At 47.9% G+C, this 20,347-nt stretch overlaps 1 protein-coding gene across 4 annotated transcripts in view; it reads left to right on the top strand.

The window, feature by feature from the left end:
- The first annotated feature begins 11,724 nt into the window (after positions 1–11,724).
- Positions 11,725–20,347, top strand: part of PLXNB1 (plexin B1) — a 54,325-nt gene continuing 45,702 nt past the window's right edge. For 2 of the 4 annotated variants that reach the window (XM_062637291.1, XM_062637315.1), the window contains exons 1-2: positions 11,725–12,096; positions 14,137–14,198. The gene's annotated coding sequence lies outside the window, so the exon portion shown is untranslated. Of the gene's footprint in view, positions 12,097–14,136; positions 14,425–20,347 lie in introns of all 4 variants that reach the window. The other 2 variants (XM_062637299.1, XM_062637310.1) reach the window with 2 other exon arrangements.

A 20,347-nucleotide genomic window follows, 5' to 3' on the forward strand; every position in this document is an offset into this window, starting at 1 on the left:
ATTCTGCTCATGCAGCCCTAAGGAACCTGAGCATTTCTGGTTAAGTTTGGCAGTTTCTGTTGTTGATGGAAGGTTTGTGTCTGTGTCTGGTGCAGGTGGTGAGCAGCAGCATGCGAGTCCCAGGACACTGCTGCTCAGGGTAAAGCGGTTGCAGGTGAATGAGCTCAAGAGCCACTGGGCTCTGCATCTGTTTACCTTCCTCCCAGTGCTGCCAGCACAGTGTAATCCTAACGGGTGCTCCAGTGACAATTACAGGCTCCATGTCCTCTGCAGGCTGCCAGAGCCTGTTGGATCATCAAAGCACAAATGACACCTGGCTGTTCAGTGCTAGGATTGTAATCTGCATCCCTGAGTGCACCATGTAGGAAGTACCAGAAGGCACAAGGTCCTAATGATGGAACTTTGCGCAGGATGTAGTGTGCTTGGTTTAGGCAGGTAGAAATCATATGCGTGCAACGATTCATGAGGGAAATGGTTTCAACCAATATAAACACATGGAGCATCCTTGTTTATTCTGCAATGAATAATACCTCTCAAAAATCCTTTCTGTATAGAGAATGCCTTAAATCTTTTGCTTATGAAACTATTATTTCTGCTGGGAACTGTCCTCTGTGATGCTGCTTCGCTTGACTGTCTACAAATTGATACTGGATTTCTTCCCCACTCGCAAGGTCTGTCTTGTGTTTGTCTTTGGGCTGCTCTTTTCTATATGTTCTGAGGAGTCTTGTCCCTTTGGCCTCCCTTTTGGACAGAATGGTGAAAGGCTCAAGTGGAAGAAGAAGAATTGGTCTTTTGAGAGCTGCAACTAAAAGAAGTATTATAGGACTTCCCTTTGAAGGGAAAAAACCTCTTTAAAATGGAGACTCCATTTACTTGTGTTAATTCCCTTTGTTTTTTGTTGAGTGGAAAGGTCGCTTTGTCTCTAGGCTATGAAAAAAATCGATGCTCTAATCAATTTCTAGAGTAGATTTAGTCTAAATGACTACTGTGGTGTGGTTTGAGCTTTGATGTGTGAAGGTGTCCCCAGGACCTGCTAGGCAATCCAACGCAGCGCATCACTGCAGATAAACTTGGAGAGTCTGCAGGGGAATTTTCTGTCCCATTCACTGTGTCCACAGGGTGTTTTCTTTCCCTTGCTCATTCCCAGCGTGGCTTCCTCCTGACGTTCCTACTGGAAGAATAGATCGCTGTGAGCAGGTCAACAAAAGCAGTCACACAGTTCACTCGGGCGGTCATGCATAAACATGAGCAGACTTTCTGCTGTTAAAGCTGATGGGTTGCCTTCCTGACCCCCAGTTTTCCATAGCCTTCATATTCCTGCTACTTGGAGCTATGCTGAGGATCTGATGCAAGAGAATAGCATCCCTGATAGACAGCCAGGTATTAGTGCTCCCAGATAGCTGAGCTGCAGGGCTCACAATACCAACTGAGGATTGATAAAAGCCATGTTACATTCTACACTATTGCCTTGCAGTGATTTTCAGTGTCAGTGGTATAACAGGCAGGCTGTTACACTGACCTGCACCCAAACCTTGGCCGGCACTCCTGCCTGCACATAGAGCATAAACTCTCTGAGGCCTTGTGCACTTTGCTGTATAACACAGAATGAGAGCTGTCACTAAATGGAAATGCTGGTTGGAGCTGGAATTTCAATGGCCTCCTGATAGAACAGTAGGAGGAGGTACTAGTCCTCATGATACAGGGTGCCTGGTTAACATCTACAGGGGATTAATGCTTTTCATGCAGTGAGCTTGAATAACTGGGGTCTTTGGGGAGATTTGAGGTGGGTGGTTATTGGTTTTGATGGATGCTTCATAGGATACGTACCTGTGAAGGGTTGTGTTAATAGGAAGAGCAGCCGGAAAGAAACACGGGAGCACACGGCAGCAGGTGACTGTTTATGGAATGTATTTCTTAGGATGTTTGACTTGGAGCGGCACAATGGCATGAATAATTGATCTGTGCCAACATCAACAGCACACCTCATAATTATTTCATGAAATAAAAGGCTGATGCATCTGAAATCGTGGGTTATGGGAACATGTTGGGAAGTGGTATTCTTAGCAGGTGCCTTCAGTGAGCGCCAGTACTCTGTGCTGTTCAGTAGTTCATCAGCATTCCTGGAGATAAACCTAAAGCTGCTAATGTTGATTCAGCAATGCAGAGGGCAAATTCAAAAGCATGGCTGGAAATGACAGGTCTGTTGGGAATTTCTTGTTGGAAGGTTCTGAATAATACGTGAGTCTTCGGCAGAATGGGGGTGTATGAATAGAGTGAAGTTTTCCTTGGAGCTTGGAGAAACGATTAAATGGTGACTAAGAAAGATGGGAGCTCCTTACGGAGTTGGGTAAATGACTGTTAGCTAACCGATATGATCTTTGTAGAATGATCTGTGTAGCTCATTCATTAATGCTCTAAAATGGCTCTAGTGAAATAGCATCCGATCCAGGCAAGTACAGACCTCTGTGAGGCAGAGATGCCAATCATTCACAGACTGTGTTTCACCAAAGCAGGGACCCTGAAGAAAGAGGGATGTGTGACAATGGAATTGATATTTAAAAAAGAAGGGAAAAGGTTCAAGTTGTTCAAGCACTCAAGAAGGTGCCGTGTGATGTGGGACTGAAAGGACTGAGCTGTTGATTGCCCAGAAAGCTATTGAGAGGTGACTTGGTTAAAGCACGTGCATAACTGACTCTGAGGAGCCGTTCTTTAATGCAGTGGAGAAGGAATTAATGGCTCAAGGCAAAAGGCAAACAAATAAGGAATTAGACTGGCCTTGCTGCCAGAAAGAATGATGGAGCCATTGGAGCAAGCTGCTAGGAGAGTAGTGAACTTGTGTTGTGACCTCCAAAGGCCTCCAGTCTAGATGCCATAAACCACTGCATTTCACAGAACCACTTAATGGGTTTTGTGGAGGTGTGAGGGGATAAAGTGGAACAGTGCCTGTGTGTTGGGCAGGAAGCTGGAGTGGTCATACCTTAAATTATGTGACTCCGAGTGGTCCTGCTGCAATTGATTCCTGCTTTGCTGTGCTTTAGAATTCACCCCAAGACTAATGCAGCTGTGTTCCTCAGCCCTCTTTTTTTCCCCCCAAACCTTGTTTTTGTCTAAATGCTTTATGTAACATAAGTGGCACATCCTGGATATAAAGAATCGTGTTCACGATGGGAGTGTTAACTTGAGGTTTGTGCTTAAGATGTCTCCTGAGAATGAAATAGTCTTTGTATTTCTCACTGTATTTCTTTCACCATTACTCTGATCTTTCCATCTGATCTGTCTTGTGGTACTTATTTTAGTGATTAAGCTTTCTAGGAAAGCAGTTTTATTAAGCAGTTGGGGTGTGAACCCATGTACACTGAAGAACAGTGTTACATTCCAATTGCATTTAAGTAGTTTCAGTTGCTTTCATTAATCTTTGCTTGCATTCAACATGAAAATCCTATACAAGAAGTAAATCTGATGGATGTTGATTGTTTCAGCCTAACTTGTGATCATTTACAGCCTGAAAGCTGGTTTTGTAAGCCCAGACGAATCAGAGGGCTCATTCAGTTTGATGCTGGGTAAAGCAAGGCAGTGGGCTTTCCTGGGTGTAAGCTAAGCATCTAAGTTGAGACTGAATGTTAATAAAGAGAAGAGCGATGAGTGAGGGGGAGCTTCCCATGCCAAATGCATTTTAAGGTATCTCTGAGAAGTTTGAAAACCAGACCTTGGTCTGCTTGCTCCAGAAACCTGCAATTAGGAAATGATTAACTTTGTTCTGAATGGGTTAACGAACGTGGCACTTGCTCTGTTTGCCTTCAGACTGACTATATAATAGCCAACATCAGTGATCTCTGTCGTGTGCTGGATTGCAAAGTCTGCTAATTACCATATGAGTTTCATATTGCTGCTGCCAATGTTTGCACTGAAGAACTTTGCTGGGGTTTTTTTTGGCCATATGGATGGGTGGGAATATCAGGATCGTATTATGGCTCTGCGCTCATTCATGTGGGATGCTTTGTGCTCTGGTTTTCCCAAGACATCTCATCAGGCTTGGGGCTGAACAGTGCCTTTTTGGAGAATCTTTAACTGAAAGGTCAGAATAAGCACAAGGCCTGCAGACAAGGCTCTTGCCTCTCTCCCCGCCCTCCTTTGTGTCTGTGTCTCTCTGCATATACATATGTACAAGTCCTTCACATTCATCCGTGATTCCTTTCTTGAGAGCCAGGGCTTCTCAATGCCCTGCTGCCACAAAGGGTCTTCCCAAACAGCACGCAGCTTTGCAGCCTGAATCCCAGCAATCTGTGACTGTTTGTTTGCTGGGGGAGATGATTTGTGGTTGGGGAGATGCTGGCACTCACCTACTGATGGCTTTCCACCAGTGCTGTGCGCTGTTAGCTACATGGCATGTGTGTGTCTCAATTAACCACGTGTAGGTAGACCAGGATTTCCCTTAAAGGCAGCTGGTTGCTTATAGACCAGGATGTGGCCGTTCTTCAAGGGAGCAGGAAGGAAAACATGCCTTACACTGGTCCCAAAGTGTGGTCTCCAAATGATGCTGTGGAAGCTGAAGACTTGGGTCTGCGGTGCCAGGTCAGGTCTGATATAAGTGGGATTTGTTCATGCTTATCCCATCCATGCACGGAAAGCTCTCCCTGGAAACTCCCTGTGGAAGAGCATCACCGTCAGGAGTGGGAGGTGTGAAATTGGGGTATTTACTCCACCTCTTGGGGTGCATCTGAGGAAGATGCCTTTGTTTTAGTGAATGAGATTTGGTTTTGAGGTGTTGATGGGCTTGAGCCATTTGAGAGCACTGAAGGCAGTCAAGTCACTTGCTTTTCTTTTACTGTCAGTGTTACAGCCCTGCCTTGGCTACTCCCTTCCCTTGCTCGCCAAGTGCAGCTGAAAATGAGCTATTGAAGCAGCCCATCTATGTTTTTTGTATGCAATCTAGCAAATGTTAGTGCTGGAAGTTGGCCTCTGGCTGCTGTTTGTCTGGTAACGTTAGCCTCTGTTGTTTCCTTGGGCTGCTTTTGAAAAGCACTGCTTTGGTTTCTGTGCGAGAGGTGGTTGGGCTGTAACCGTGTGCCAACCCACCTAATAATTCTTGTCTGAAACCTTTCATCAGGTCTTTTCTGTTATAAAAGGGGCGGGGGGGGGGATCCCAAACACCTCTTTTTACCCCTGGAAACAGCAGGCGTCTTGTTCTGCTGAGCCGACTGCTGCTCATAGTGATCAGTACTGTTCCCTTTGTCTTCGTTTGGTTTAGAGTTAAGCTGCAAGCTGTTTAAGACCAGGCTATTTTCCTCCTGCATTTTTGCAGGATCTTTTACACGAGACCCCTAAAAATGCTAAAATAAATGCTTTTAAAGACAAAACTCACATCCAGGTCAGGGGCAAGATGGTCATTGGTCTAAAAATGGAGTTTTGTGGGTTTGCTCCAATAAAACATCTAGGAAAACCAAGGAGGAACGCCTGGGTCAGGGCTGGACTCATGGCCATCTCCTGGCTCCAAGTTGGATTGCCTGATGATCCCCACCTTCCCGCTCCATCCCTCTTGACAGTAGCTATGGGTGCGCAGCAGGGGCTCCCTGGCCATGTTTGCTTTAGCTGGGGAGGTGTTTGCCTTCACTGCAGAATTCCAGCTTCCAGCTGCCAGGGAAACCTGGAGCTCTTGTGTTGATTTATTAAGGCCCAGCACGCCTCAGGAATGCCTTTGCTAAGGAGCTGGGAATGATGGAAGGGATCCTGCCTGATGCAGCATGAAGCCTTCTTGTTTCTCTCTACAGAGGCACTAAGCAGGAATTCCCCAAAGCAAGGTAAGCCAAATCTCTTGCTCCATGTGCTTTGGAGAAGGTCTTCAGTTAGGTTTCCCTGGCACAGAATCAAGGAGCTGGATGATAGCACCGGTTTGAAGAGTGCCATTTAAAGTGAGTTTTTGGTGGGAGATGAGACCGAGTTGCCCGACGAGAGGGTTTGTATGCTTTTGGTTTGTGTTAAGAGCTGGCATTCCTGAGCTACTGACTAGGGCTTTTCTCTGCGCTTGGCTTTGGGCCATCTAAATGTTTTGCACTTGAAAGAAGCAAGTTTCAACCTCTTTGGGTTTGCAGGCTTCTAAACATTTTCCAACAGGGATAGAGCCATGGATTTGCTTTTTTAAGTACCTTTGCAGACAATGAAAGGCTATGGACTGTAAGTTTAAAAATCACTGTCATGAGTGTGTCATGAATCCACTAGAATACCTTCACCTCCCTGTAATTTGTCCCGGCCATCCAGCACACCCCCTTTATTCTCTGTTCTTGCCTGGCATGCACACACAAATATGTAAATATATATAGAATCATAGAACAGTTAGGGTTGGAAAGGACCTTAAGATCATCCAGTTCCAACCCCCCTGCCATGGTCAGGGACGCCTCACACTAAACCATGGCACCCAAGGCTCTGTCCAACCTGGCCTTGAACACTGCCAGGGATGGAGCATTCACAGCTTCCCTGGGCAACCCATTCCAGTGCCTCACCACCCTAACAGGAAAGAATTTCCTCCTTATATCCAATCTAAACTTCCCCTGTTTAAGTTTGAACCCGTTACCCCTTGTCCTGTCACTACAGTCCCTAATGAAGAGTCCCTCCCCAGCATCCCTATAGCCCCCCTTCAGATACTGGAAGGCTGCTCTGAGGTCTAAAATATATAAATAGGTGTTTCTGGACTTTGGTGGCTGTTGCCCTGGCTGATCTGAAACCAACACCTAAGAACGTTTTGGGTGTTTGTACAAGGTAGGATGGACAGCCGGTCACTTTGTGTTGCTCAAGTATTTGGTAGCTGCAGAGTAGGTTGTGTTTATTGGGGCATCAGTGCCGAGAAGGAATTTCCTTTCCTGGCTGAGGTAGAAAGACTGTCCACGTACAGCTTTCTTCCTTTGCTTTAGCATTCCTTGAGGTCGTTTCCCATTTCACAAATGCATCTTTTGAGAACTGCCAGGAAAATGTCTGTCTCGAATGGAAATGGAAATTTCTGAGCTCACAGGGATGAGAACCTTTGGGTCTGTGCTCATGGAGTGAAAAGGGGATTACCAACCAGCCATTCTTCAGCGTGCAAAGCGCTGGAGCAAAGTCTGCAGGGACTCTCCCAAAGTTATTGGCTTTCCTTGGGAAGGGTGCTTGTGAATAGAACTGAATGAGATTGGTCCCGTCCTCCTTAGCTCCCCTGCTGCAAGCACAGAGAGCAGTGAAGCTTTGAACTCCGTAGATGCTTGAATAAATGGGAGAAGTGGTTTTGATGTCTTGCAAACAGGTCTAGAGCCAGTGTTCCTGTAGTACTGGAAGGGAATTAATGGGTTTGCGACTCCATTTGGGCCTGATTTAAAAGCAAGGAGGCAACACTGATTTTTTTTCCAGCACCATTTGAAGGCTTCAGAGCTGAGGCTGGTCCCCTGCAGATGGCTTATTTTCACTGGGGACTGTTAAACCTGCCAAAGTGTAAGCGGCATCTTAACAGGAAGATGTGAGATAAGGCCCGCACATCTCTCCCTCCTAATTACTGAGCTCAGCTGCTGCTGTCTCTTATCCTTACACATCTGAAAGGTGACAATGACAATGTCTTGAATGGCAAAGCCATAGCAGGAAGGCTTTTTTCTTTCTTTTCCCCTGCAGTCTGGAACAAAGAAATTATTCAGCCAACAGTCAAGAAAATCCTCATGGAAAATCCTCCTCCTCGAAGCCGTTTTCCATGAGATCACCAGGATTTCTGTAGGTCTTCACAGATTGTCTCCTCAGTGACTGCAGGTGAAGCAGCAGCCGCCAGCTTCATCCTCCTTCCACACTGACAGCCTTGGGAATGGTCACTATGGCAGTGGGACTTCCATTTTTGCTGTCCCTGCGGCTCTGCACCGGGTTGCCTTTGACCATGGCACCTTTTGAAGAAGTTGGATGGCTCTCCTTGCCTCTTATGGCAAAAATCTCCAATGATGTTTTCACAGCAGTGGCTTTAGTTGTCAAAACCCAGACTTTCAGATCCTCATCATTGGGCACACAAAGAAGAGAAAAGGTAGTTTTGAGTATGACATCCTCTTAGAGGATCAGGGGCTGCAGGGGGAAAGGATGGGACTGTAGTTGCGATTGCATTGCAGTGATACAGAAAGAGCAGAGGCAGCAGCAGCTCCCAGTTAGTCTGCAGGTGACAGTTTGGATTTGGTGTTTCCTGTGAAAATCGGGTACAGGTTGGGTCTCCTGGCAGCCCTGCTGGTTAGCTATTAACTTGTTCAATCTCCCCTCGCCCATGACCCTACCCTGTTTCACTCTATCCCTGTAAATCTGGTTTAAGAAACAGCTCTGTGGAAGTTTCTCTTCTTGTCTCCCTGCTTGTCCTGTTTAGCTCAGGAGAACGTGCTGGCACCCAAGCCTTGGCAGGCACATTTTTAGTGCCCCTTTTGCTTCTGTCCCTTAGAGGAGCCCCATGCCAGGGGCAGCGCAATGGGCTCCAATCAGACACTGGCCTGATGGGATTCCTCTCTGCTGGGAAACAAAACAGCAGAGGAAAGGCAAAGCAGTGCTGAGAACCACAGCTTTTTATAGCTGAGAGAATGTCCTTCATACACTCTTCCTTCTGCTCATGCCCATACATAGCCCCTTTCTCTCCCCATCATATAGCATTTTCTCTCACTGTATCAGGGCATTCGGGCTAGTGCAGATCTAAGGAACAACCTATATTAAGAGATGATTCTGCAGCGGTATTTGCCTTGTTGCTGCAGAGGGCTGCCCTCTCTAAGTACTCAGCTGCCTATTTCTGTTTCTTCTTGGAGGTATTTCTTTGAATACACTGCTTGCATCTGCGTTGGACCTCAGAGCTCTTCCTTTCCCCCTTGTAATAGCCAGCTCCCTCAAGTCCTTCCATAGATAGGGAATAAAAGTTGAAGTGGGGGGATGCCTGTCCATTTATATCAGCCTGGGAAATGGTGGATTTCTCTCCTGAGGCCTTTGCCTCGGGCATCTTGCCAAAAGGCTTCTAGTCCCCATTCACTTCAAACACATACAGCTCCTAAGCCAGAAGAAATATACAGGAAGCTCATGGACTGTGATCAGCTGAAGGGCAGACAGCATGACCTGGTGCCTCTTAAAAATCAATGAGTTGAAGAGCCGTGACTTTGGGAAGTATGAGCAGGATGCAGCACGGTGTGAACCTGACGAGGCTCACAGGATGATCGGCTCAAACATGGATCTAACCTGGGAAATATCCAGAAATCTGTGCCAAAAGCACTAGAATTTGTGTAAATGAAGTGTTTTGGCAAACACAAGGAATTACCTTCATAGACCCTGCGTACGGGCTTCCTTTCTTCAGAGCATGAGGAATTTCAGGGAAATTTGGAGCTAAAAGGCATGTTTTTAGCAAAGGCGGTGCAAGCAGCGTTGGGATGGACTCCAGGCCTTTGGTGTTCCTGACGAAACGCAAACAACTGCAGGGAAGGATATAGCTCAGATCCTTCTGCCAGCATGCTCAGTGGGCAGCCCTGCACCAGATCTGTTCAGCCTTCCACAAGTGACCTCTGTCACTGACCGGGAACATAAAGAGCCTCAGTGAGCTTTGGCTGAACTGGGCTTTTGCCTGTCTGCTCTAGGGAGAGAGTAAGCTCAGTGTTCCCTTCCCTGCCTCCCCACACTGTGTCTGTGAAAATACTGACTTGATTTAGCTGCCCCCAAGAAGACATTTGGAAAGTACACATTGCTCTCCTGTGCCTGACTTGTGTCAGACATGGGTTACGGTGGGTTCCTCTGTATGGAGCTCAGTGATTTTACAGAAGAGAGAACAGCACCGCTACAGCTTCACAACGCTAAATACAGGGAGGTCTTAGTCTGTGCTAGGGCTCCAGAGTGCTATTCTGAGCATTACAAACCTGATTATATTACATATAGAGTGCAGATGGCTCAGAGCTGCGCTTGGGATATTAACTGTTTCTGTTAAGCTTTGCATTTGAAGGTCCTTCTGGCAGAGGAGGGTGATGCTGAGTGAGCTGGCATTCCCACAGCAAAACTCTGTCTGGGTGGTTGGGAGTGGTTTATGTTTGATTTGCACAAGGGGTAACCTGAATTTCAGAGCTCGCTAGCTTACAGATGCTCAGTGTAATAACCTCTTCATGGTACTGGTTTTGTAGCTGCAGGTGTTTGGAGGAGGCGCTGATGCAGATGTAATGGAGTGCAAAGGAAGCATTATGAAGTGCTATAGAAGTATGATAAGGGATAAATCCATGGGTAGTGTGTAGTTTGTCACAGAGTAGGTGATAAAATGGCATTGAATGGGATTACTTGTCTCTGAGAGAGGGGTTTTAAGACTTGGTTCAGTTTGTGTTGAAAGTAGCTTTAGGAATAGTGAAGGTCTTTCCCACTTCTGTTTTGCTTAAGAAATGAGTTTCTCGTCATGATTTACAGTTTGTGCTGTTCTAGATTGTGCAAAACCAAACTTCCTGAAAACCCAAGCAACAAGAGTAAAATAAACCCTCTGTAGAAGGCTTTGGTGACCCAAATGAAGCTGAGGAGTTTCTCAGCCTTTGAACACCAGTGCCAGGTGAGCACTGTGCAACTCTTCCTTCAACACCCTTCCTTCAGAGTGGGAAGAGGTAAGGTAAACGTGTATAATCTGCCCTGGCACTGGCTGCATTTGACCAGCAGACAGGTATGCTGAATGTGGAGCCTAAATGGCTGCTGATGGAGGAAAAGGGGGTAGGCAGTGTTGGATGGTTGGGGTAGGGATATGAGGCACTGGGAGAGGGAAGGGTACAGGCTTCCTAGTGGGAGAAGAAGGGCATTGGAGGTGGCAGCGTGTGCTGTTGGGAAGGCAGCCTCTTGTCTCTCGTTGGAGGCAGTGAGGCTTTGGCTTTGCCAGGGAAACTGTTGTTTGCAGCTCCTCTCTTTGTACCGGGAGAGATGGGACTGTGAGGCAGGGGCTGCCTACTGTGCAGTGAACAACTCCTCTGCGGGAGACAGACACGAGTGTGTGGAAGTGTCCCACGTGCCATGTGGGTCCGTGTGCCGCTGGTTGGTTCATGCTTGGCTGATGCTGAGGGGCTGAGTCTGTGTTTTATCAATGAGTATCCCCTTCCTCAGCAAGCAAACAGCTGAACTCCTTATCTTCCAAAGGCTTTGCTCTCCATGGGCTCATAGTGAAGGAAGATGCACACCCTGGCCTTGGTGCTCCTGTGCCTTCTCAGCCGTGTTCTTTTCTTGGACTCCCTTGACGCTGAGATTTGGATGCGTTTCCCTCTTCTGCTTGGTGTTAAAAGGGAAGAATGAGCTGTAACATGGGGAAGCTGTTTGTGTGGTGGAACTCATCAAAATAAGCATGAGGGGTTGGCAGTGGTGGTTGAAAGGGCTTGGATGAGACATGCTCATTGCGCTGGATGCTGTGGTGAGGGGAAGGAGGAAAGCTAGGGATAAATATTGCACGAACAATAAGAGGATAAGGGATAAGCACTACCCGTCAAATCAGCTTCTGTAACTGAGCCTTCCTCTAGAATTCCCTGCAACTTAGACAAATGGCACGCATGAGATGTTTAAGTGGTGTTTGTGCCGAACGCTTGCGGGACGTGTTCCCCTCCAGCTGCTGAGCAGAAACCCTCATTCTTCAGCATCACTGGAAGCCACTTCGCGCTTTTCTGTGGCAGCAGCTTTGCAATAGGAACCCCTGCTCCCCCCTCCGCCAAAGGATGGCTTTTCCCTGTGAAGGAAGCCAGCGCAGCCAGGCAGACATTATCCCTTTGCCGGAAGGAGGGATCCAGGCTCCCCAGGGAGGAGGGGACCGGGGTGGGGGGGAGTGAGTGATTCATTGCAGCTGGCTGCAGTTTGGCCTCCTCCTCCTCTCTTTGCCCTGGGTGCCAGGGAGTGACAGCTTGTGGGCAGCGGGCCAAGCTGTGAAAAGAGGAGTGTGTGAGGCCTTCAGCTTTCTCATGCTTTATCAAGCTGCAGAGAATAGCTCGATATTCAGCCAGCACTGGTGTGGGTCAGGAGAATGGAAACGCGAACTTAACTCCTGCCATGCTGGCTGTCTGCTGACCGCGCGGAGCGAGGGTCCCTTTGTGCCGCGGGATGCGGGGCAAGAGGAAGGAAACGCGCTTTGGTGCAGCGGTGAAGGTATCCTTCTGTCAAGTGGGACTTGTTGGGAGTGTGGGAAGATGGAAAGAGCGCTCTCCTCTCGTGGCTTGCTGCCTGTGTGCTGGTGGAGGATGGAAACACTGGAAGGTAGGGCAGCAGGAACGATGGGTGTGCTGGGAAAGGATGAGGGACTGCGGCGAGCAAGTGGCAGGTCTGTCCTCGGATGCGCTTCCGCTTTGCTGAGGGCTCTGGGTGCAGGACAGCAGTGCCTGTCAGTGCAGGGAAGCAGGATGGGGCCAGTCCTGGAGCTGTAACCCCGTGCTGCCAGCGAGGCATCCCTCTCTGTCGAGGGCTGCCCGCCGGCACAGAGAGAGTTAAGCCTTCCTCATGGGCTGGGGGGGAGCTACCTCGGGGTGTTGAGCTCCATTCCCACGGCTTTTCCTTTCTGACCAGGGCTGGGGGAGGGATCCTGCTTGGAACAAGTAAAATGCCCTCGGGCTGGAAAATAGCACCCCCCTGCCCCCTCCAGCCTTGTGTTGGGCTTGGAGGGATTTGAGCTTCATGGCAGGCTGGACAGGGGCTGCTGGCCAAGGCTGGGGTCTGGTGTTGCTTGGCTGGCTGCTGGGTAAGGACATGGGTTTGTTTCCATCCTTTAGGCAGACTTAGGTGGCTTTGCAAGCGATGGAGTTCCTGCCCGGGGGACTGGAATAAATCACTTCTTGTCTGGAAGGATGTAAAGTAGAAATCAAGTCCCAGCAGTTCCGTGAGCAGATCATAGCACTGGTTAATGTGCAGGTTTGGGGCCAGGCGAGAGCAGCAGCATTTGAAGGAGTGTCATTCCCTACAGGAAGCTTCTCCAAGGTGTAAGATAGCAGGGCCCCTCTTTCCTGATGCTGACTCCACCTTCTCCTCCTGCACCACTTTGAGCTGCTGGATTGAGCTGTTTGAAACCCTGAGGGGTGGGAAGAGGGGGAAGAGCAGGTGGAAGTCTGAGGGGACAGGGAAGGGAGATAGCGGGTGCTCAGAGCACAACCTGAATCCTGCCATTTCCCCATCAGCAGTGCAGGGGCCTGGGAGAGCAAGAGGGCTCTGCCCGGTTTACTTTGGAGCTGAGTGTATTAGCGCATTAGTTATTAGTGTATTAGTAGAGTTATTAGTGCATTAGGGTACCCCTCTGTGAGGGGTCCTCATCCTGGTCAGCATCAATTCCCCAGCAGAGGAAGAAAGGAATTAGAGTACCTGGAAGTCCTCTCTGAGGTTAAGGTGTGCAGTCCCTATTCCAAACCACTTAATTGTGGCTGAGCTCTGCTTTCAGGTGCACTGCAGCTCTTTGCTCTGTCCATTTACTCCCCCAGCAATGGGCTGTATGGCAGAGGGGGAGCTGATGTGAGCCACATGATGGATGCACAAAGAGAAACTCTCTCCTGCTGTGGCAAAGCTTGGGACCCAGGTGCAGGGAATGCACCAGCCAGAGCTGACTTCTTCTGCAGGGACAGGGGGTGTGTTCCCATTGTGCCTGCGCTGGTTTGCTCCTGTCAAGCCTTTTCTCATTATTCTTGCCTTGAGCTGCCTTGGGCCTGAAGGCTCCAGAAGGCTCTGTAGGCTTGCCCTTGAGAGATGTGGGGTCCTTGGAGAGTGGCTGTTCAAGGGAAGCCCTGCAGTGGGCTGAATTGAGGCTGTTTCAGGCTGCAGAGCTCTGAGCTAATCTCCTAGAGGCAAAGACATTACTCACCAATCAGGAATGTGTCTGTATTTTTCCTAATGAGAACAAAACATTTTATCCCCGTTCATTAGCAGAGGGTTAGCGTGTACTGTTGCTATGCCAATAGACTCCTCTCCTCCGCAGCCGCAGCCGCACTGGGGGTGTCCTCCCTGCCATGGTGAGGAGGGTGAACTGAACTGCAAGGCTCATTCTGGCAAGAAAAAGCTTCCATTGTTTTCCCAAGGCTGCCTGGACTTTGTGCAGCTGGCCAGGCCTTGCCTCCTCAGGGGGAAGGGAACCACAGCGGGAGTCAAGTGCAGCAGAGATTTAATTTATTGCAAAATTAGTCTTTTCACTTCATGTTGGTTTTATTCCAGGTTAAGGCACCCTCTTCAATAAGAGAAATGAAGGTATCCCAACGTTCCCAAGAGTCCAGATGGTAAGCAGGAATGCGCCGGGAGTCAGCACTGGGATGTCCATGGACTGCTGCAGCCCGCTGGGCTCCTCTGTGTTCCTCATCATCTCAGTGTGTGTGGCCGCACAGAAATGCTGGGCAGCCTCTTGATGCTGCTGCATAACGAACCCACCTGATGAACTGCAGCACCCGTGGTTAGTTGGAGCAGTGGGTTCACCAGGCACGTGGTCTACTGGAAAAGAGTGAGTGGCTGTATGTGAGAATATGCACTTGTTCCCTTTATTGCAAGGAAGTCCTATGAAGGATGGAGGGCATCTCTGTCATAGAAGCTTTGATCTGTAGGGTTCTGCTGTAAGCAGATGTATTTACTCCAAAGGTTGCCCATCTGTTTGCTTGTCATTTTTTGTCATTGTCCTGGTGGTTCTCCTCAGCTGCCCCCCCTTTTCTTGAGGGACCGGTTGGGATTTCTGGGATGCAGTGGTGCCTAAGTCAGGCCACTATATACCTTCTGCAACAGTCTTCTTGGCACCTCTGGTGCTGCATTTCCATCTCTGTTACGATGTCAAAAATAACTATGAAACTTGGAGTTTTCTATACAAGGGAATGAATTGATAAATTAATTAAATTTAAAAAACAGAAGCAAACACCACAAAAAAAAAGCTACTTTCTGAGGGCGATCTGTGGCCAGAAATGAGTGTGACCAGATCTGAAGACAGCCTCCTGGAGCAGGGCTGATGTTCCTATCTGGCTGTCAATCACCACGGAGTGTGATGAGCTGCTTTGTGCTGGCTCAGCTCTGCGGTGTTGACAGCTACAGACCCTTGAAGACATGTCTCCCTGAAAATGAGTTCTCCTTTGAGGCTGCTTCCTGTCAAACAGGCTCGTTACAACTCCCATTTCAGTTTGCCTGGCGAAGCACTCTGTGAGGGAATGTGTGCAATTTGAATATGGGAATTTGAATATCAAATGTGGGGTGGTTCAGCAGAGATCCCAGACTGAGCGAGGAGCTGGAGATCTGCAGATCTGCATGAACTTCTGGCTGGGAGTGAAACCCTGGCACCTGGACAGTAGGAACTGATTTAGATGAGTCACTGACTCTTGCAGTGGAGAGATGAGTATCAGGTTGGAGCACTGGGAGTACAGGAGCCTTTGCTTGGAAGGATGTCTGCTTGTTGGACTTGCAGCGATAGCAGCAGGAGGGCTCAGCAGAAATAAAACCAATGAACAAAGCCAGACAGCAACCCCTAGCCCAGACTGCTCCGTGTGTGCAGCCTGTGTGGTTTCAGCTTGGTAGTAGACCTGGATTGAACTCTTGGATGGTAAAGAGCAAGTCTTTGGAAACTGTTTTGCTCTGGAGCCTCCAAGAATAAATCCCGAGTACATATAACACAAGGATTGGTGAGTCTGGTTTCCTCAGCTCTGCAGTGCGCTGGGTGGTTCAAGTAAAATCACTAAATCAAAGCTGTTTGAAATAGGGAATGAGTAAGTACTTGAGATGACTTGAATTCAGGCCAGTCTCATCTGGATCCTTGCTTTCAGGGCACATAAAAATAAGACCATAAGGAGGACAGAGGTCTATAAGCTGTATTTTTGAGTTATCAAGCTGATTCTGTTCAGATCCTATTGAAAAGGTGCTCCAGCAGAAGTGCACTAGAGGACACGGTTTTTAGTACCTTTAACTGCAAAAGATCATGGCTGAGCAAACTAACTTCTGCAATGTGAGTGATGGTTATTATCTGAGTCGTGCTCTACTTCATTCTTGTGCAGCCAGAGTAGCAATTTGGTGTTACCTAGGAGAGTGTTACTTGTTCCTTCCCCTGCTCTCCCCTCCTTTTTAAGCAGAAGGAGCTGGTTTTCTGCCCTATTTTCTTCTATAAAGATAAACGTTAAACTTGTGCAAGAATTCTTCAGGAGAATCCCTCACCTTTGGGGACTGGAGGGCACATTGCCTGAAGCTGTGATGATGTGTTTTAGCTGTAGACATTGCTTTCTCATTGCTTCCTATGCCTGGCAAGCAGTTCTGTGTAGTGTGGAGTGGACAGCATATTGGGGGGTTGGGGTGTTTCTAGACCTGGGGGCACATGTTTGCTTCATATGTGATGTGAAACCTCTTCACAGCTGCAAACTCCAGCTCCAGTTCCTAATGTGCTGTTTCAATCAAAGCCTAGTCCAAAAGGCACCTTGTTGTCTTGCAGTTCTGCTTGAGATGTCTCCCAGTGCACGCTGAGCTCTTCTCCACTAGGTATGGATGCCCCATTTCTTCAATGATCTAACCTTATAACAGTTAGATTTGTGTTTTGGTCGTATCTGAGCTTCTCTCAGTGGCAAAATAATGTAGACCCACGCAGATCAATTCCAAATCTCTTTCTACTTTCTGCCTCTCAAAGCAGGTGCTTTTAGAACCTTGAGAGAAGGGTTCTCCCTTTTGAGCAGGACTAGCTATGGGCCCTTTGTATGGTGAGGTTTTCCTTCTAACCCTTAGAGAATGGTTGAGCTTTCTAGAGCATTAGGAAAACCATTGCATCTTAAGAAAGGTATCTTCAGTAACTGTGAGCAGATGTGAGGATTACCTTCCATACAAACAACAGAATAAGCTGGGACTGTTCCACCTGAAAAGCAATGAGTGATGGTTATCTTCAAATCCTGACTGGCATGGAAAGGTCAGAGGGGAAGAAAGCTTTGGGTGTTTTGCCTCTTCCATTATGAGTATGAATAGGTATTGAATGGAGCTAGCATGTAGTAAGCTTAAAAACAAATAACAGCTTAGTCCTTGATGTGTGCAGTTAACCTGGGAAGCTTCTTGCCACAGGATGTTGTGAATGCTAGACATCTGTGTGTGTTTGAGGATACAGGGCAACTCCGTAGAAGAAGGAGCTATTGAAGGTTACTGAAGGCATAGAAACCACCTCTATCCCAAGAATTCCCTGAGCTGCACATTGGTGAAGCCTGGGAAGGCGTTCGGGGAGGTAAAGTGCTACTATATGCTTACTTCATAGTTACGTTTCAGGTCATCACCAGAGCCAGCCAACTGCTCCTGTGGTGTGGGAGGGGGTGATACAAATGGAACCTGTGAGAAGTTGTGAAACTAGTAAAAAGACTGGCACAGCTTGTGTTGTAGCTTGGTTCTGTGTGTTTGTGATGTGCTGCCTACATCTCTTGCTTGCTAAAGGCACTGCCTGTGGGCTGTTGGAATCTGCAGCCTGTTGCCTTGAGTTTGGAGAGAGGTTGAGAGTGTATTTCTGGAAGCTGCAGTAGGAAGGGTGGTGTGAAGTGAAATATTCTAAGCAGAGAAGCTGATTTTCTCCCTTTCTCTGTGCCATCTACTGCTTCTGTGGCTCTGAGGTGGGATGTGTTTTACTGAGTTACAAGACTGCTGATAGCCTAAATCTTATTTGTTTGAATTTCCCCCCATCAAAAGAGTGTTTCTCTTCTTGCAATGGACTTTAACTTTGGAGCTAAAATGGGTGATAAGCAGATGTATGAATAGTACAATCCCTGTTCCAAAGCATTTCCAAACTAAAAATGTCATGGCTTACGTGAGGTTCATACCCTTTAGAAGTACTCAAAGCACTGGTCTTATTTTAGGTCATTTAAAAATAACATTTAAAAATAACTTGGAAATAAGGCTCACTTGTAGATGCTTCACCCTTGAAAGTCTGGTCTTGCATTTGGTTTTAGATGCTAACCCTGCGCAGAGGGCACAGTACAGACCAGCCTTTTGTTCCTTTGAACCTTTTCTTTCTCTTTCAGAAGGAAAAGAATGATGTCAGGTCAGGCTATTGGTCTTTCTGTCCCTAAGGCCATGGTCTCTGCTGCTGGGTACTATCCTTTTTGTACCATAAATATGTTTTTCCTGTCTCATGGACACTTTTGTTCCGGGGGTGACCCTGGCAAGGTTGCATTCTCTTGAAATGCCAGCAGTCAGCCAGTACAGCTGCCTGAAATGCCTGCTCAGAGAGTTTGCATTTCAGACTAACACTGTAGTTTATGCAGCAGACCTGTCAGTGCATCTCTGTGGCCTTAGGGTGAAGGTCTGGGCTTCCCTGAAAGGCAAAGGGGAGAGCCAGTCAGTCCTGCCCAGCCAGTGGCTGTCAGACTGGGAAGGTGGGAGAGTGAGGGTGGCAAACCAGATGAGAACAGTCTCGACCAAAAAGCCTTTAAGATTCATGGCTGCTATGAACAGGTAGCCAGTTCTGAACCTCAGGCTCCGATTGTAGGGTGGAAGGGTATAGCATACTGCCAGCCTGTGACTCCTTGACCACATAGAATCACAGAGTCACAGAATGATTTGGGTTGGAAAGGACCTTAAAGCTCATCCAGTTCCAACCCCCTGCCACAGGCAGGGACACGTTCCACTAGAGCAGGTTGCTCCAAGCCCCATCCAACCTGGCCTTGAACACTGCCAGGGATGGGGCTTTACACTGTTGCATGTGCATCTTAAGAGCTCTTCATGGATGGGTTCCTGTGCCGCCGTTCTATGTTGGGCTACATTTGGAAGCACTGGATATCAGAGATCCCGGCCTGTGTGGGAAGGCATTCATTGTTTGGGGCTGTTGAGACTGGTACAAAGTTGATCCTGGCTCTCAGGACCTCACCAGCCTGATCCGTCTTCTGCAGTAGTGCAGTGGGAGCTGTTGTGTTTCATACCTGTTCCGAGCAACTTGGGAAGCTCCTCAGGCTTTTTGAACCACATAGTGTGTTGCTATCTGTTCCTGGCTTTATGACAGCCTTCTTCTGGGTGGAAGAATATGTCTGGCCACCTCAACTTGGATCATTATCTAGCAGACCTGTGTAATCTAATTACCAGAATATTGAGTTTAATAGTTTGTAGCTGACTACTAAGAGCCTTCCAGGCTTAGGCACTAATTTATGGAAGATAAATTGATCAAAGCTTCATTTCTGATAATGCTTTAAAATGAGTTGAGTAATACAGGGTAGAGTATACCCCAGCTTGGTTTGAAGGCAAACCACAAGCAGATTGTGGTAGTGATGTGGAATTCTGTTGATTTTGCTGTCTCTTCTGGGTGGGAGGAGATAGATGCTACTCATGTGGTTGCATTGCATTAGATTTATTTGCATAGAATCATAGAGTAGTTAGGGTTGGAAAGGACCTTAAGATCATCTAGTTCCAACCCCCTGCCATGGGCAGGGACATCTCACACTAAGCCATCTCACACAAGGCTTCGTCCAACCTGGTCTTGAACGCTGCTGGAGATGGAGCATTCACAACCTCCCTGGGCAACCCATTCCAGTGCCTCACCACCCTAACAGGAAAGGATTTCCTCCTTATATCCAATCTAAACTTCCCCTGTTTAAGTTTTAATCCGTTACCCCTTGTCCTGTCACTACAGTCCCTAATGAAGAGTTCCTCCCCTGTCCTGTAGCTGTGCCTGGGATTGCTCCAACCCAGGTGTAGGACCTTGCACTTGGCATGGTTAAACTTCATGAGGTTGGCATCAGCCCACCTCACAAGCATGTTGAAGTCCCTCTGGATGGGATTCCTTCCCTCCAGCATACCAACCGAACCACACAGCTTGGTGTCATTGGCAAACTTGCTGAGGGCGCACTCAATCCCACTGTCCATGTCAGCGACAAAGATGTTGAACAGGACCGGTCCCAGCACCGATCCCTGAGGGACACCACTCGTTACTGGTCTCCTGCTGGAGATATGAAGGAGAACTCCCATGAAGAATTCCTTCCTGTCCATTCGCAATTCTTTATAGAGCTGTTATAGTATTAAAATTGAATACTTCTGGGGGTGTTGAGGAAATGCTGTTCTCTAACAGGCCAGTGAACCAGGCACTGCTCAGTGTCTGCAGAGCAAAAGGGTTTATTTAAGGCAGGCTCCAGTATTTAACAGTCCTGATTTGCATCGTGACAATGGGATGGTGGAGCTCAGGATGTGGTCCTCATGTATCTGCTTGCGGTCTGTAACAACTCCTGTGTTAGATCTCTCTGTTCTTATTTCCTCTGTGCAGTCCTGCCTGTGATACTTAAGGGCTGGATGCTGGCGTGGAGACCATGGTTTCCTCTAGGGCTTCAAGTGTCGGACTGGCTTCCTTCCACAGGATGTTTGAAGCTCCATTCCTCTCTTGCTCCGAGGCCAGGCTAGATGCAAAGGGACTTGCCTTGGGAGTGTGGCCTTTGCCTCTGGGACATGAGAGCTTGGTTAG

The sequence above is a fragment of the Pezoporus occidentalis genome, unplaced genomic scaffold (assembly GCF_034315485.1).
Source record: "Pezoporus occidentalis ecotype Australia unplaced genomic scaffold, CSIRO_AGI_Poc_V1 ctg114, whole genome shotgun sequence".
NCBI lineage: Eukaryota > Metazoa > Chordata > Aves > Psittaciformes > Psittacidae > Pezoporus > Pezoporus occidentalis.